At 41.9% G+C, this 15452-nt stretch overlaps 2 protein-coding genes across 22 annotated transcripts in view; both read right to left on the bottom strand.

The window, feature by feature from the left end:
- LOC308095465 (C-type lectin domain family 6 member A-like) overlaps positions 1 to 15452 on the bottom strand; it is a gene marked incomplete at its 5' end in the record, with an annotated part of 116720 nt that overhangs the window by 63932 nt on the left and 37336 nt on the right. The gene's annotated exons all lie outside the window — the stretch shown is intronic.
- Positions 1 to 15452, bottom strand: part of LOC308095351 (protein NLRC3-like) — a 77688-nt gene that overhangs the window by 54900 nt on the left and 7336 nt on the right. For 7 of the 21 annotated variants that reach the window (XM_080442384.1, XM_080442382.1, XM_080442380.1 and 4 more), the window contains exon 1: positions 14873 to 14987. The exons of 2 other annotated variants lie outside the window; for them this stretch is intronic. The gene's annotated coding sequence lies outside the window, so the exon portion shown is untranslated. Of the gene's footprint in view, positions 1 to 3464; positions 4007 to 7396; positions 7672 to 9485; positions 11677 to 11736; positions 11781 to 14872; positions 14989 to 15452 lie in introns of those variants that run through there. 12 more of the 21 variants (XM_080442376.1, XM_080442389.1, XM_080442385.1 and 9 more) reach the window with 9 other exon arrangements.

Below are 15452 nucleotides of genomic sequence, written 5' to 3'. Positions count from 1 at the left end.
GAGATCACCGCACCTTTCGGCATTTATCAATATATCCTGACGTGGGCTTCATCCTACCGTACACTGAGATCTCACGTCTGGTCGAGACCAGTTGTTGACGTTGGCTGCGCCCGTTTATTCCATTCTAGACCTGCGGAGCAGCATTGTCTGACTGTCTGACAGGCATCTGGACACATAATCCACTCCTAAATGTATATCTACACACTAATAATTAATCCCTGTGAAAATTACAATTATTAATAACATTTTATAAAGTAATTTAAACAAACTGCTTTAACAGTCATTCAGTTGCATTGGCTATTTTAAAATAGCAGATCTGCAAGCTCAAAAACGGGTCGCATCGCGACGCGTTGTGAGCTTGTAGATCTGCTATTTTCAAAATATACGAGCGCTTTTGCGTCGGGACTCGGGAGTCCCGCGGTCGGGACTGCCGACGATCTTTTCATGGACAGTGAGGTGTACAAACTTACAGTAACTTGTCCTATGTTATGGAGTTATGTCATAGAGAGTTACGAAGTCTACAACCTGGCTGGGTTAAGGATATAAACCCGACGCTCCAATCTCTTATTAACGTGGCGGAATCACTGCCGCGGAATGACTGCCGCCCGTCCGAGTCTCACGGGGAATATCCTACATGACTGCTTGTGCACTGCTCGGTATGGGTTAAATAAATTAATATACAAACGTATTCCATTCATGGCGATGTGATTGGTATCATAATATGTCATTCATGTAGGCTACAAGCCTAAGTGACAAAGATTGTACCGCTACGGATTACATGAAAGACACAGTTGGGCGTGTGTGTGTGTGTGTGTGTGTGTGTGTGAGAGAGTGAGAGAGAGAGGTGAGGCGTGTGCGTGTGCGTGTGCGTGTGTGTGTGACTTGACAGGCAGCGAGGCGAGGCGATCGGGGGAAACTCTTTCTTATTGGCTTTTGATGTCTTTGGTCGTATTCTGATTCTTCTTCATGTCGTAAAATCGGGGCGTTTTGAGAATATTTAAGGGCGTGTTATTTAAATGACGCTCGTTTTCAGACGTGAGATTTATCAAAGCTCCGACCTGATGTACGCCAAGATTGGCTGTGTAGGATCCGTTGATAAATGTGACTTTGACGTTGGTGTACGCCGAATATATGGAAAAATATAAGCCGGTTTATACGCTGCGTTGATAAATGAGGGCCACTGTCTGGTACTCAGAAGGTCACAGGTTCAAACCCCAGTTCACCTACAGTACTGTAGTATGAGTGTCAACATGTCCTTGAGCAAGACACTTAACCCCCAAGTGACATCTGAGCAGCCATCAGCCAGATGAAACTTAAACAGAAACAAAAGTCTACCTTCAAATGAATGCTGTATTAGAGTCACCTGTCACACACTGTCCAGCTCACACTGTGTGGAGCTTGTTTATTATTGTTATCTTTAATTAAGTTATTTACTTTAACAATGAAACCAGACTTTTACTCCAAAGCGGACCTTTTTAGATCACATGGGCCACCCTGCGCACGCGCGCACACACACACACACACACACACACACACACACACACACACACACACACACACACACACACACACACACACACACACACACACACACACACACACTGGCCCTCATTTATCAACGCAGCGTATAAACCGGCTTATATTTTTCCATATATTCGGCGTACACCAACGTCAAAGTCACATTTATCAACGGATCCTACACAGCCAATCCTGGCGTACATCAGGTCGGAGCTTTGATAAATCTCACGTCTGAAAACGAGCGTCATTTAAATAACACGCCCTTAAATATTCTCAAAACGCCCCGATTTTACGACATGAAGAAGAATCAGAATACGACCAAAGACATCAAAAGCCAATAAGAAAGAGTTTCCCCCGATCGCCTCGCCTCGCTGCCTGTCAAGTCACACACACACGCACACGCACACGCCTCACCTCTCTCTCTCTCTCTCTCTCACTCACACACACACACACACACACACACACGCCCAACTGTGTCTTTCATGTAATCCGTAGCGGTACAATCTTTGTCACTTATTAGGCTTGTAGCCTACATGAATGACATATTATGATACCAATCACATCGCCATGAATGGAATACGTTTGTATATTAATTTATTTAACCCATACCGAGCAGTGCACAAGCAGTCATGTAGGATATTCCCCGTGAGACTCGGACGGGCGGCAGTCATTCCGCGGCAGTGATTCCGCCACGTTAATAAGAGATTGGAGCGTCGGGTTTATATCCTTAACCCAGCCAGGTTGTAGACTTCGTAACTCTCTATGACATAACTCCATAACATAGGACAAGTTACTGTAAGTTTGTACACCTCACTGTCCATGAAAAGATCGTCGGCAGTCCCGACTGCGGGACTCCCGAGTCCCGACGCAAAAGCGCTCGTATATTTTGAAAATAGCAGATCTACAAGCTCACAACGCGTCGCGATGCGACCCGTTTTTGAGCTTGCAGATCTGCTATTTTAAAATAGCCAATGCAACTGAATGACTGTTAAAGCAGTTTGTTTAAATTACTTTATAAAATGTTATATTTTCACAGGGATTAATTATTAGTGTGTAGATATACATTTAGGAGTGGATTATGTGTCCAGATGCCTGTCAGACAGTCAGACAATGCTGCTCCGCAGGTCTAGAATGGAATAAACGGGCGCAGCCAACGTCAACAACTGGTCTCGACCAGACGTGAGATCTCAGTGTACGGTAGGATGAAGCCCACGTCAGGATATATTGATAAATGCCGAAAGGTGCGGTGATCTCGCTCTACGCCCATTATTTGGGCTGCACCGCGTTGATAAATGAGGGCCAGTGTACTGTTACAACTGATTTCCAAGTTAAATGTAAATAAAAAGTGACTAGTCCCAACACTGTCAAGGAGAGAGAGAAACACAAAGCTGTAGTCACATGGTTTACAGTAAACTGCTGTGGAGACTGCCTGTCTCCAGACCATAGGCCCCGCCCACTCCTCTGAGTGAACTGCGTCAGGCTAGTGGAGACTCTGAGTGACTCACACTGTGTTAATGTCAGAGTCATAACTTATTCCTTATCTAACTCACATTCTTTATATAGCTCTCATTCTTTGTACAAGTCTCTCTGTGTTCTGAGAGAGAGAGGGAGAGGGGGAGGGGTGGGGCAGCCATAGGGAGAGAAAGTCAGAATGAGAGCGAGGGGCGAGGGAGGGGTAATTCTTTGAGACACATATCCGAGTGTTTGACCAATAAGCACCTTTGTTTGCACCTTCAAAGGGTCAAACAAGGGAATCAGGCGACATTGATCCCTTTCCCCTAATCACTCATACTATGTCATGACGTATGTGAAGGCAGAATAATCATTAAGAAGCAATACTTCATTGTTTGGATATTCAACTTTTATGACGAGTCATTGTATAAACAAACACCATCAACTATATACCACTAGACATTAGTTCTAGAAAAGTGATTAAAAATACTTACTTATTAACCTTTATACTTTAATCGAACGTGGCAAAATGAAGTCCATGCTGTTCAGTTCTCTGTGTTGTCGTGTTAAAATGGTGGACTGTGAATAAACACATAAAGTTCTATCATAGGAGGAGTCACTGAGTATTTAACCCTGTGAGGACAGAAAGCCTGGTGAAGCGAGGTTATGTGAGGACATAGAGAGAGGAAACATGGTGTTACAGTGTATTCATGTACTTTACATTGATGTTTCATGAACATACTGTATTAGTGTGTTTTACATTGTGTTGTAGTTGTGTCTAGTGTTCCTCTCTCAATCTCTCCCCCCCTCTCTCTCTCTCTCTCTTGCTTGCTCCTGCCTCTCACACACATGCATGCAGCACACATGTGGACTCACACACACACAGGAGGGGTGTTGTTATGTAACAACTGGTTTCCAAGTTAAATGTATACTATTTATACTGCAGCATTATGTTCACCTCACTACTACAGTTTTATCTGAGCCAGCCAGCCAGCCAGCCAGCCAGCCAGCCAGCCTGCCTGCCTGCCTGCCTGCCTGCCTGCCTGCCTTACCAGAGACGAACAGTGTTTATGTTTGACAGGAAGTGTATTTACAATATATTATTTTGTCTTTCTCGTCATGCCACACCGCCGCCCCCCCCCCCCCCCCCCCTCTGCAGTGGTCCTCTAGTTCCGGAGACCCTAGGTCCCAGGGGGTCCCCAGCTAAATGAGTTAATATAGCATCAAAATCATTTAACCGATTATTATCTTCAATTTGGCCATTAGCTTGTGCCACGTTTTAGCTTGTAGATCTGCTATTTTTTTTTTAAATGTACACACTTTTTAAACTCTTTTCAGATATTCTTTTGTTATGTGTTTTAAAAATAAAGCACTTTTAAACTGAAGATGATGGCCAATGTTGATGATAATTGAAAAAAAAATAATAATATCGTATCGATATCGTGAGCGCAATATCGTGTATCGTATCGTGAAATGTGTGCATCATGACACCCCTATCCACACGTTTCCTAGGGCGTTGTGGACATCACTTCCTGTCGATTTTATCCCTGATACCTGATCAAACCGTCAGGAAGTGGTGCCCACAACGCCCTAGGAAACGTGTGGATAACAACACAGACAAATTAGCCAGTCTGCCTGTCCCTGTCTCTTTAAGAGAGTCAGCTGTGGCCCCTCCCTCCACCCACTCTGCTGCCTGCCGTGTTCCACTCCCACAGAACAGCAGCTGCAGCGTCGGTGTAGTGTAGCGAGAGAGAAGCCAGCGTAGTCAAACAGCAAACAGACTCTTAACGTCCATAGTTCATACCCAGAACAGTCAGAGAGGGTTTCTTGTACTACATCTTAAATTAGATTAGAGTAGTGATACTGTGGAGGATATATTTTCAACACAAATGTATATTGCCTCTTTATTTAACATCAAAGTAACAAGCACTCGTTACTCCAGTGCAACCCCTTCCTCTCCCGCTAAACTATTTATGGTAAGCTTAGTTTGTCTAAACAATGCATTCCCTTGAGCCACACAGTGGTGGCTCCAGGGAATTGTGATTGGGAGAGCAAAGGGGGAATGCATTGTTTACAGTAGAGGCTAATGAATCTAGGCAACAGACAATATGAATAACACTATAAAAACAAACAAGATTCAATGATCTTTGCTTCATAGCATCCTGTATGATAGAGTGGGTTGGCCTTCTTTGACCGACAGGCGAAGCAAACACTGCGACCTATTAATTTTTAAGGCAGTTGATGGGACTTTACCGTTGTATATTAAATCCATGCTGGATTGGAACCCTGTAACACACAGGACACACAACAGTGATTGGCTCAAGCTAAAGGTCCCCAGAGTAAGGACTGAACTGGGGAAAACGGACCTTTGTTTTAGTGCCCCAACCACCTGGAATGACCTACAGCTTAAATGTAAGATCTGTTCTCCCATAACATACGGACAATTTAAAACCGTGATTGCAGGCCTACCCACAAGTGTCTGCAATTGCTTTTAAATTGTGTTGCATCACACGATAGGGGAAAAGGTTGTTTCTGTTCTGTCTTGTTTTTCTTTATGTGAATATTGATGTGAAAATGAAAATGAAATATACTGTGATGTATCTTGACGACACTGCAAATGAGGTTAACCTCAATGTCTTTCGAGAATTAATAAAGGTTTGAAATTAAATAGGCCACATAACATATGGTTTTGCGTTATACAACGATTCAAATAATTCTGTTATAAGCACATGGCATATTATAACATACAAACATGGTGTCATAGCTTAGTTTGTTACTTAGAAGTCAATCAATTGTCTTTCTCTCACACACACACACACGCACGCACACACACACACACACACACACACACACACACACACACACACACACACACACACACACACACACACACACACACACACACACACACACACACACACACACACACACACACACACACACACAAATGTTCAACAACACTACTGCTCTGACAGCAGCATGCAGGCTACCGTTAGCTTGTTAGCTTCAACAATGTTCAACAACACTACTGCTCTGACAGCATCATGTAGGCTACCGTTACCTTGTTAGCTTAAACACTCAAACATATTTATGTTTGTGTGGCTCTATTTCAATTGAAAGGATTCTAACGCTGGAGCCCTATTTTGCACATCTCTAGTACCAGGTCTTCTGACTTAACTTAAGACCTAGAGGCGTGGCCAATGCTGTTTAGCCACTCAAAATAGTGTCACAGTATTGGCCTCGCCTCCAGGTCTTAAGTTAAGTCACCTGGTACTTAAAGGGATATTTCACTTCTTTTTTTTTTTGGGTCAATTTATCCTTATCGTCTACTCAGGCTTTTGGGAGCACCCCGGACAGTTTTTAAGTTGCTTGATTCACTATTTAGACATTTGATATTCATTTTATCAGACACGCCCCCTTCCTATACAAACCCATTGTAACTTCAAACTCCATTTTAACCATGTTAGATTCATCGGAAACACCCGTCCTCGGTTCTGGTGACTGACATTGTCCTCCTAATACGTGTGGAGACCGTGTTTTTTGAATTACTTTTTTCATACATTTTCCAACTTCCTCTGTGGTCACATCACATGATTTACAGTAAACTGCTGTGGAGACTCTGAGTGACTCTGTGATAAATGTCAGAGTCATAACTTATTCCTTATTATTATTATTATTATTATTATTATTATTATTATTATCATTATTATTAATTTAACTCATGTTCTTTTCACGAGGCTCTCTATGCTCTCAGGTTCATCTTAAAACCCATTCAGACCTGAAGCTGATTCTACAAACAGTTTTGTGAAAAACGTATGTTTCTACAGTATATCAGTGCTGCTCAAACCTTTTCATGTCAAGGACCCCCAAACTGACCCCCGAAAGCAAAAAAAATAGTAAAACATGTTTGCTTTAAAAAATCAAAAATGACGAAGATGCTTTCCCGGTTTGAATGGGTTACAACACAGGCTTTAGAGGATGCAGACCGGGGGGGGCAAAGGCCTTGAGTATTGTAAGTAACTGTGCTGAAATAAATCATGTCTGGAGGGTTAGGGTGATGGAACAGCAACTGCAGCGGCATCACCCATCACCCATCACCCTGCTGAGGAAGTGAACATTTACAGCACCCCCCACCCAAACCCAAACATTTTCAGCAGCCCCAAGCGCACCTAAAGCCCAGGAAACCACAAACGGTTAATTCGGCCTTTAACAGGATCTGATACATGTTGGTGTTGATATGATAGGAGAGAGAGAGAGAGAGAGAGAGCGAGAGGGCGAAAGAGCGAGAGGTAATAAGTAAGAAGTGATACTTCATTGTTTGCATGTTAAACCTTTATGACCAAGTTATAGTATAAAGACCCCACAATCAACTATAGTATACCAGACTAGAGACATTAGTTATAGTGAATTGATTAATTACACTTACCCTATATTAATCTTTAGGGTTTAACGCAATGTCACAAATCAAAATGGAGTCCATGCTGTTCAGTTCTCTGTGATGTTGTGTCAAAATGGTTGACGGTGTATTAACACATAAAGTTCTATCATAGTGGGATTGTCTACAGTTACAGCATACATGGCGTGTGACATGGGGACGCACACACGCACACACACACACACACACACACACAGGTGGTGTTATGTTACAAGTGGTTTCCAAGTTAAATTTCCAAGGGGTGATGCAACTTTGATGATGGAGAGGGCCACTATATTTCCAAACTCACTCCAGAGGGCCACATTGCATATAGCCTACTGTCGGGCCATTCTATATCACACAAAAGTATCAAGCTCAAAACGTGTCGCACTGCGACACGTTTTGAGCTTGTAGGTCGGCTATTTTTGAATTGGAATCCAGATTTTCTTTTTTGACGTTTTTGAATTAGAATCCTGATTTTTTAATTACATTTCAAATGCATTTAGTTAGTGTGGGTGCCCTAACAGGGCAACCAGACTATAGTACTCTTCCGACTTTATTATTCTAGTTATACTTATAACCTTATGAACTTAAATACAAATACATTGGACATTAAAAAGACAATATAATTTTAATACTAGCCATTAAAGAGTCTACACCATGAAAATCACTTTTTTCTTGTTTTTTTGTATTCTATCTAAGTGGGGGTCTACCAACAAATACTTCGGGCTCGGATTTTGGCTCCGCCCCCCGGAAGTGGGTGAAACAGGCACCTCAAACACTTGGTGGAATTGTTCAAAAATGTTCAAAGTGTTTTTTTTTTTATTTTGTATTTTTCTTAGATGCTTCTTTTTATGCAGAATTTTTTCATTTTTTTTTTTTTTTTAATATATATTTTTTTATTAACAGAATTTTGTATTAACAGAATTGCTCAGTAGCCCCCCCCTGCCCAAGAGGACGTTTTGGTATTGCAGCTGAAAGTGCTGTATAAGCCAGAGACAATTGACTTGGGATGAGTATATCTGAGTGATGATTTAGGCTCAAACCTTTTGAAAAAGGTTTGAGGGACATACACCATATGATATTAAATATCAAATATATTTTTTAAATTCATGGTGTAGCTCCTTTAAGCTACTAATATAGACTGCATTAAGTGAAGGTGGGGCCGCATGTGGCCCCCGCGCCGCCAGTTGCCCATGTATGATTTACAGTAAACTGCTGTGGAGACTGAATGACTCACTGTGATAAATGTCAGAGTCATAACTTATTCCTTATCATTATTATTATTATTATTATTATTATTAATTTAACTCATGTTATTTTCACGAGGCTCTCTATGCTCTCAGGTTCATCTTAAAACCCATTCAGACCTGAAGCTGATTCTACAAACAGTTTTGTGAAAAACGTATGTTTCTACAGTACATCAGTGCTGCTCAAACCTTTTCATGTCAATAACCCCCAAAATGTATTTGGCCACAGACCCCCATCTCAAAATATGTTGTTACAGGGACCCCCCAGAAGCACAAATGTGAGTTGAAAATGTTTGCATTAAAAATATATATATATATATAAATTCAAAGATTTGCACAAATGTTCATAATTTTTCAAAAATAGCAGATCTACAGGCTCATTTGAGCTATGAGCTTGTAGATCTGCTTTTTATGAAAAATCCTATCACACACACTCGTGTATCAACATAGCTAAAATCTCAAGGAGACCAAACGTCTTGAGTAATGTAAGTAACTGTGGAAATCATGTCCGGAGGGTTAGGGTGATGAAACACCTAACTGTGTCGGCAGCACCCATCACCCCGCTGAGGAAGAGAACATTTACAGCAGCACCCCATCACCCCCCATTATCACCCCCCACCAAGCCTGGGGGGCAAACATTTTCAGCCCCAAGAGCACCAGGAAACCACAAACGGTTAAACCCCATCACCCCCCCGCCCCCATCACAGCCAAACATTTCCAGCAGCCCCAAGCGCACCTAAAACCCAGGAAACCACAAACGGTTAATTCTGCCTTTATCTGTCTGATACATGTTGGTGTTGATATGATGAGAGAGAGAGAGAGAAGAGAGAGAGAGAGATAGATACACTTACCCTATATTAATATTTAAGGTTTAACGCAATGTCACAAATCAAAATGGAGTCCATGCTGTTCAGCTCTCTGTGATGTTGTGTCAAAATGGTTGACGGTGTATTAACACAAAGTTCATAGTGGGAGTGTCTACAGTTACAGCGAACATGGCGTGTGACATGGGGACACACGTGCACGCACGCACGCACGCACGCACGCACGCACGCACGCACGCACGCACGCACACACACACACACACACACACACACACACACACACACACACACACACACACACACACACACACACACACACACACACACACACACAAATACTTGTTTGTGATAACATACAAAGCAAAATCACACTAATGTGAGGTGGATCGAAAATAAATGAACAAAGCTTTAAAAAGTTAGCAGATTAAATCCCTTATAACCATGAATTATTAAAATAACTGGATGAGGTGTGGGAAATGGCAGCCTATTAATTTCAATGAAATGTGCTTGCCTTCATATTGTAGATCTATTTTCCTTTCAATATGCATCAGATTGATGCATTTATCTTTATATTGTGCTACAGTCTCACAAAAGCCAGACTGAAACAGTAAAAGGGCAGAGAATCATGTCATTAGCTTATATCAATACAAAGGCAGGTGATAAAGTCACTGAATATAAACTATAGTGAATGCAGGAAGCTTTGCTCTTGTTCTATGTTTCCTAAATATGGAGATAACAGCAGTACTGGTGCTTCAGAGCCCAGTGCACAGAGCTACTGGCAGCTACAGAGAAAACTGTCTGCAGTAAAAACTCATTGTTATAAGATCCATTTATTTGCATATTCCATATAAGATTTAATTATTAAAGCAGTAAATTGTATTCATTATTATTAACAGCCTCTGTGGGTTCAGAGAAAACTAATGGAGGCTGAACCTCCTAAATCTAGGTGGTTTAGTCTAATGGTCTTCAGATTGATTTGTAAATTATTCAATATGTTGCCTTTTATAGACAGCCTTACAGAAACACAGTAAATAAATAGTACAAATACAGTAAAATACCAGTTACACAGTTATAATGACGATCCATAGTTTGTTGCATTCAGGGATCAACATTATAAATGGCCTAAAGCCCTGGAAGTCCTATTTAAACCCTCTGGGCTGACAGAATGTACAGTATCTTGCTTGGGCCAGGCACCAAAACAAAATCATAACACAGATGTTGGTGCTTCATTTGAATGCTATTCAAATTCCTGATTTGTCAGTTTGCCCCCGGTGTTCCAACATGGACATTACAGCCAACAGAAGCATGACTGTCAACAACACTACTGCTCTGACAGCAGCATGTAGGCTACCGTTAGCTTGTTAGCTTAAACACTGTTCAACAACACTACTGCTCTGACAGCAGCATGCAGGCTACCGTTAGCTTGTTAGCTTAAACACTGTTCAACAACACTACTGCTCTGACAGCAGCATGTAGGCTACCGTTAGCTTGTTAGCTTAAACACTGTTCAAACATGTTTAAAGTTAAACTGTATAAACTGTGTGGCTGCATTTCAACTGAAAGGATTCCAACACTGGGACATACAACGTGTAACAAAGAGGAACATGTCAAATGTAATGAAACATCTGTGATACATGGGAAAGCAGAGTCATGCACCGTGTCCACTATGTACATGAAGCTCAATTTAAACTCAACTGCACGATGGTGTCACTCGCCGAAAGTAGACGATCTACAAGCCCACAACACGTTGCAATGTGTGACGTGTTGTGACCTTGTAGATCTACTTAAATAAGGAGCACTTCACCCATTTTCAACCTTATCTTTATATAATTGGTTCTCATTAATAATCATTATAATATGGCTACTCAGTCTATAATAATAATTCCTTTTAACAGGACGTTCATGAAAGTCCTTGCGGGCTTGTTTCCAATGAGGGCCTGTGAGCAATTAGGGGTTAAGAGTCTTGCTCAGGGACAAATTTCATTTCATCGACTCATATGCTGGCGTGGCCTGGAATCGTACCTGGGGCAACCAGGGCCTCTGGCTCCCTAGGCGGGCTCACTAACCACTCAGCTATGGCCGCCCCGTCTACTCACTCTGTGTCTCATTGGTGGGCTGTGGACATTTCAGAAACTTGCCTACCAGTGACATCATCGATGGGTATTTCAAGCTAATAGAAACTACAGCCTTTCCTTGGCACAAGTTAACATGGTTAAATATAAATCACTGTTATTGCATTAATTAAACAAAAACAATGAAATTGTCTTTGATTACCTACCGATGATGTCACTGGTAGGCAGGTGTCTGAACAGTTCAGTAGTACTGTGAATAGACAGAATTGGTTTCTTAGAAAGGAATACCAGCACTCACTTTCATCCATTTAGGATCTTGTTTATTTAAGGTCTTATCGCCCCCAGCAGCAGCTCATAAACCGGACGTTTCAGCCCACAGGCCTTCCTCAGAGTTGAGGAGGGAGGGAGGGAGGGAGGGAGGGGGGGGGGGGGAACACAAAGCAGGAAACGACCAACTTCCTCTGCTGTGGTCACATGATTTACAGTAAACTGCTGTGAAGACTCCCATTATTTTTGTAAGGCTCTCTGTGTTCTCAGGCCTGGCTTCAACGCCTGTCTGACTGAGAAAACCTTTTCAGCAGCATCAGGGCTGGCTTAAATCATCCCAAGCAATTATATGACTGCAAACAACAATGCAATAATAATGCAACTCACCAAAGGGGCTTTACTGTACAACTTAAGTTACGGACAGTATCCACTGGCTGGCGTTCATTCGAAAATGTAATCATTTGACTGACCTTCATGAAATTGCAACTCCATCCTGAGAGTGATTTTTGTGTCAGTGCAATGTCACTGGTGTTTACTTTATTCCATCGGTGGGTGGAAGCGACGCAAAACATGTTTTATATCTTTATAACAAAAGTCCATCAAATTCTATTTGTAATGACTTCCTGTAAAGACTGTGTGATGACAAAGATCAAGGGTTCCCTAACTTTTCAGGCCATGACCCCCCAACATAATCATATTTGCCAACTTTCCCAACTGCCCCCCCCCCCCTCAAAAAAAAAAAAAAATGAAATGGGGACCCCCCCCCCCTGACAAGCACTTTTAGTTTGACTCGGTTTTACAGATAAATATTGTGAAAATAGCTGATCTACAAGGCTATTTTCACAATGTTTGCCTCTTCCTTAGGTAATATTTGACACATTTTCCAATTAGGTATTAAAAAAGGTCTTAAAGTCCTTAAATTGTAACTTTAGAAATGGGCAGATAGCCTACCCTGTATACACTTATACTGTACGTTGGTTTATTTACTGTTGGGTGAGAAAACAACGTTGTTTAAGCTAATCACTTGGGGACCCTGACCCCCAGTTTGGCAACCACTGACATAGATAAGACCTTTATGAATATAAATACATCTTGATTCCATTCACCTGTTTGATCCCATAGCCGCACGTTCCTCCACTCGCACCTGATTTTAATTAAGGAGACACTGCTACGTTCTTTATCCAACTCAAAATGACGGTCAGACGGTGCATTACTTGTTTTAAACTTAAACAGTAAATTACAATATGTATCTGAAAACATTGGAGGTGAGAAACAAACACTGCAGTACACAAAGTGCCGTAACATTATTTGCTCCCCTCTCTGTCCCTCTCTCTCCCTCAGCTGCGCTCAGATCAGTGCAGTGTGTGAGTCAGAGATCCCATAGCTCGGAGGGAACGGGACCGTTGGCTGACACTGTGATTGGTTACATCAAAACACACCCTTGTTTCTGAGCTAAACTTTAGCAAAAACGTTAGTAATAAAGCCATTTCATGATGACTTTGTTTCTAATTGGATAATCATATATATGTATATTTTATTTTTAACACGGAGGGCCCTTTCATGCTCATGGGCCCCTGGGCAGGCGCGTATGGTGGGTTCTAACGTGGACCGGGCCAGATTCTTAACCCCCCCTGCCCGCCCCGCTCGCGGGGGGCGGGGGCGGGTGGGGGCTCGCGCAACGATGGCTGATAAGTGACAGTCTATTGAGAATTACCATCAGCGTTAATGCAAGAGAGAGAAACGTGAATAAAACACAATATGCAAGTATAATCAATGTATGTTTTTTTATTCTCAAAAGTGTATTTACAACAGCAAAGTTAACAAATCAAATACAGTGCACTGCAGTGCAAACATATAGCAGCCTAGTCTGTTACAGCTTAATACGACGGGGCTTGCACTTGAACATGTCAATAACCTCATCTGGGTCCAAACGGTTAGTTAAATCTCTCTCAAAGGACAGGAGACAAAGGACAGGAGACATAGAGTGTTTAGGCGAGAGGTTGTCATTGAACTTCTGCATGCATTTTTGATTCTGCCTACACTGGAAAATATGAAATGAAAAATGAAATGTAGAGCTATTTCTGGACCCGCTTTATACTGTTTACCTGGCAAGAGAACCGGTTTGACGGGGAAACCGTTTTTTAATGGCCACCCATTAACAATTCGGCCGAATGCAAATAAGCCCGACTTGAAAACAAAGGCGAATTTCTGTGGTTGGCTACAAGAGAATAGGGTGAGGGGGTGCTAATGTTGTTATGTTGATTTTTTGTTTTTTTTCCCCTGGGGGAGCAGAGTTTTCCAGACCGGGCCATGGCCCCATTGGCCTCTATGACGATACGCCCTTGCCCCTGGGCACAAGCGTAAAGTGCCCATATGGTAGATCCCAGAGAGAGAGACAGAGACAGAGAGAGAGAGAGAGAGAGAGAGAGAGAGAGAGAGAGAGAGAGAGAGAGAGAAATAAGATTCGAAGGACAGAAGTACACTCCCTAAACAAAATGTAAAAACTACAAAAATATTATTATTATTATTTCCAATTTTTTAAATAAATTGTCCAGAATTCCGAAGTATGACAGAAAGGGAGAAACGTTCACTCCTTCTGGGGGAGCAGAAAGGATGTGCAGTTTTAGCTGCAAAATATGTTGATTCCTGCCACAAGAAAAGGGAAACCAGTAGGACACAGATATATACCATGTTTTACTTACCACACCATCTCCTTTATTTAAGTCATTTAATAGATTTCATATTGTTATGTTGTTTGTTGTTTATGTCATAATTGCATAATTGCAACACTTCAAATTTCATGCCAATAATAAAGCCTGTTGAATTGAACTTGAATTGAATGAGAGAGACAGACAGACAGACAGACAGACAGACAGACAGACAGACAGACAGACAGACAGACAGACAGAGGGGGGGGGGCTGCTAGAGGGAGATAAAGTCAGAATGAGAGCGAGGGAGTGGTAATAATTAACAAGCAATACTTCATTGTTTGGATATTCAACTTTTACAATCCCTACAGTCAACTCTATGCCAGAATAGAGACATTAGTTCTAGTAAAGTGATTAAAACACTTACCCTATATTAATCTTTATGCTTTAATCCAACGTGGTAAAATGGAGTCCATGCTGTTCTCCGTGTTGTCTGTTAAAATGGTGGACTGTGAATAAACACATAAAGTTCTATCATACAGTAAGGAGTGTCTACAGAGTGTTGTCTGTTAAAATGGTGGACTGTGTATAAACACACAAAGTTCTATCATACAGTAAGGAGTGTCTACAGAGCTGAGGAGGAGTCACTGAGTATTTAACCCTGTGAGGACAGAAAGCCTGGTGAAGCGAGGTTATGTGAGGACAGAGAGAGAGAGAGGAAACATGTTGTTACAGTGTATTCATGTACTTTACATTGATGTTTCATGAACATACTGTATCAGTGTGTTTTACATTGTGTTGTAGTTGTGTCTAGTGTTCCTCCCTATCTCTCACACTCGCTTGCTCCTGCCTCTCGCTCTCACACACATGCATGCAGCACACATGTGGACACACACACACACACACACACACACACACACACACACACACACACACACACACACACACACACGCGCGCGCGCGCGGTGGTGTTATGTAACAACCGGTTTCCAAGTTAAATGATGTCA

Source organism: Gymnoscopelus braueri, assembly GCF_963280865.1.
Source record: "Gymnoscopelus braueri genome assembly, chromosome: 11".
Classification (NCBI taxonomy): domain Eukaryota; kingdom Metazoa; phylum Chordata; class Actinopteri; order Myctophiformes; family Myctophidae; genus Gymnoscopelus; species Gymnoscopelus braueri.
Note: the sequence above shows the minus strand (reverse complement) of the source record. Positions and strands in the feature narration are given on the sequence as shown.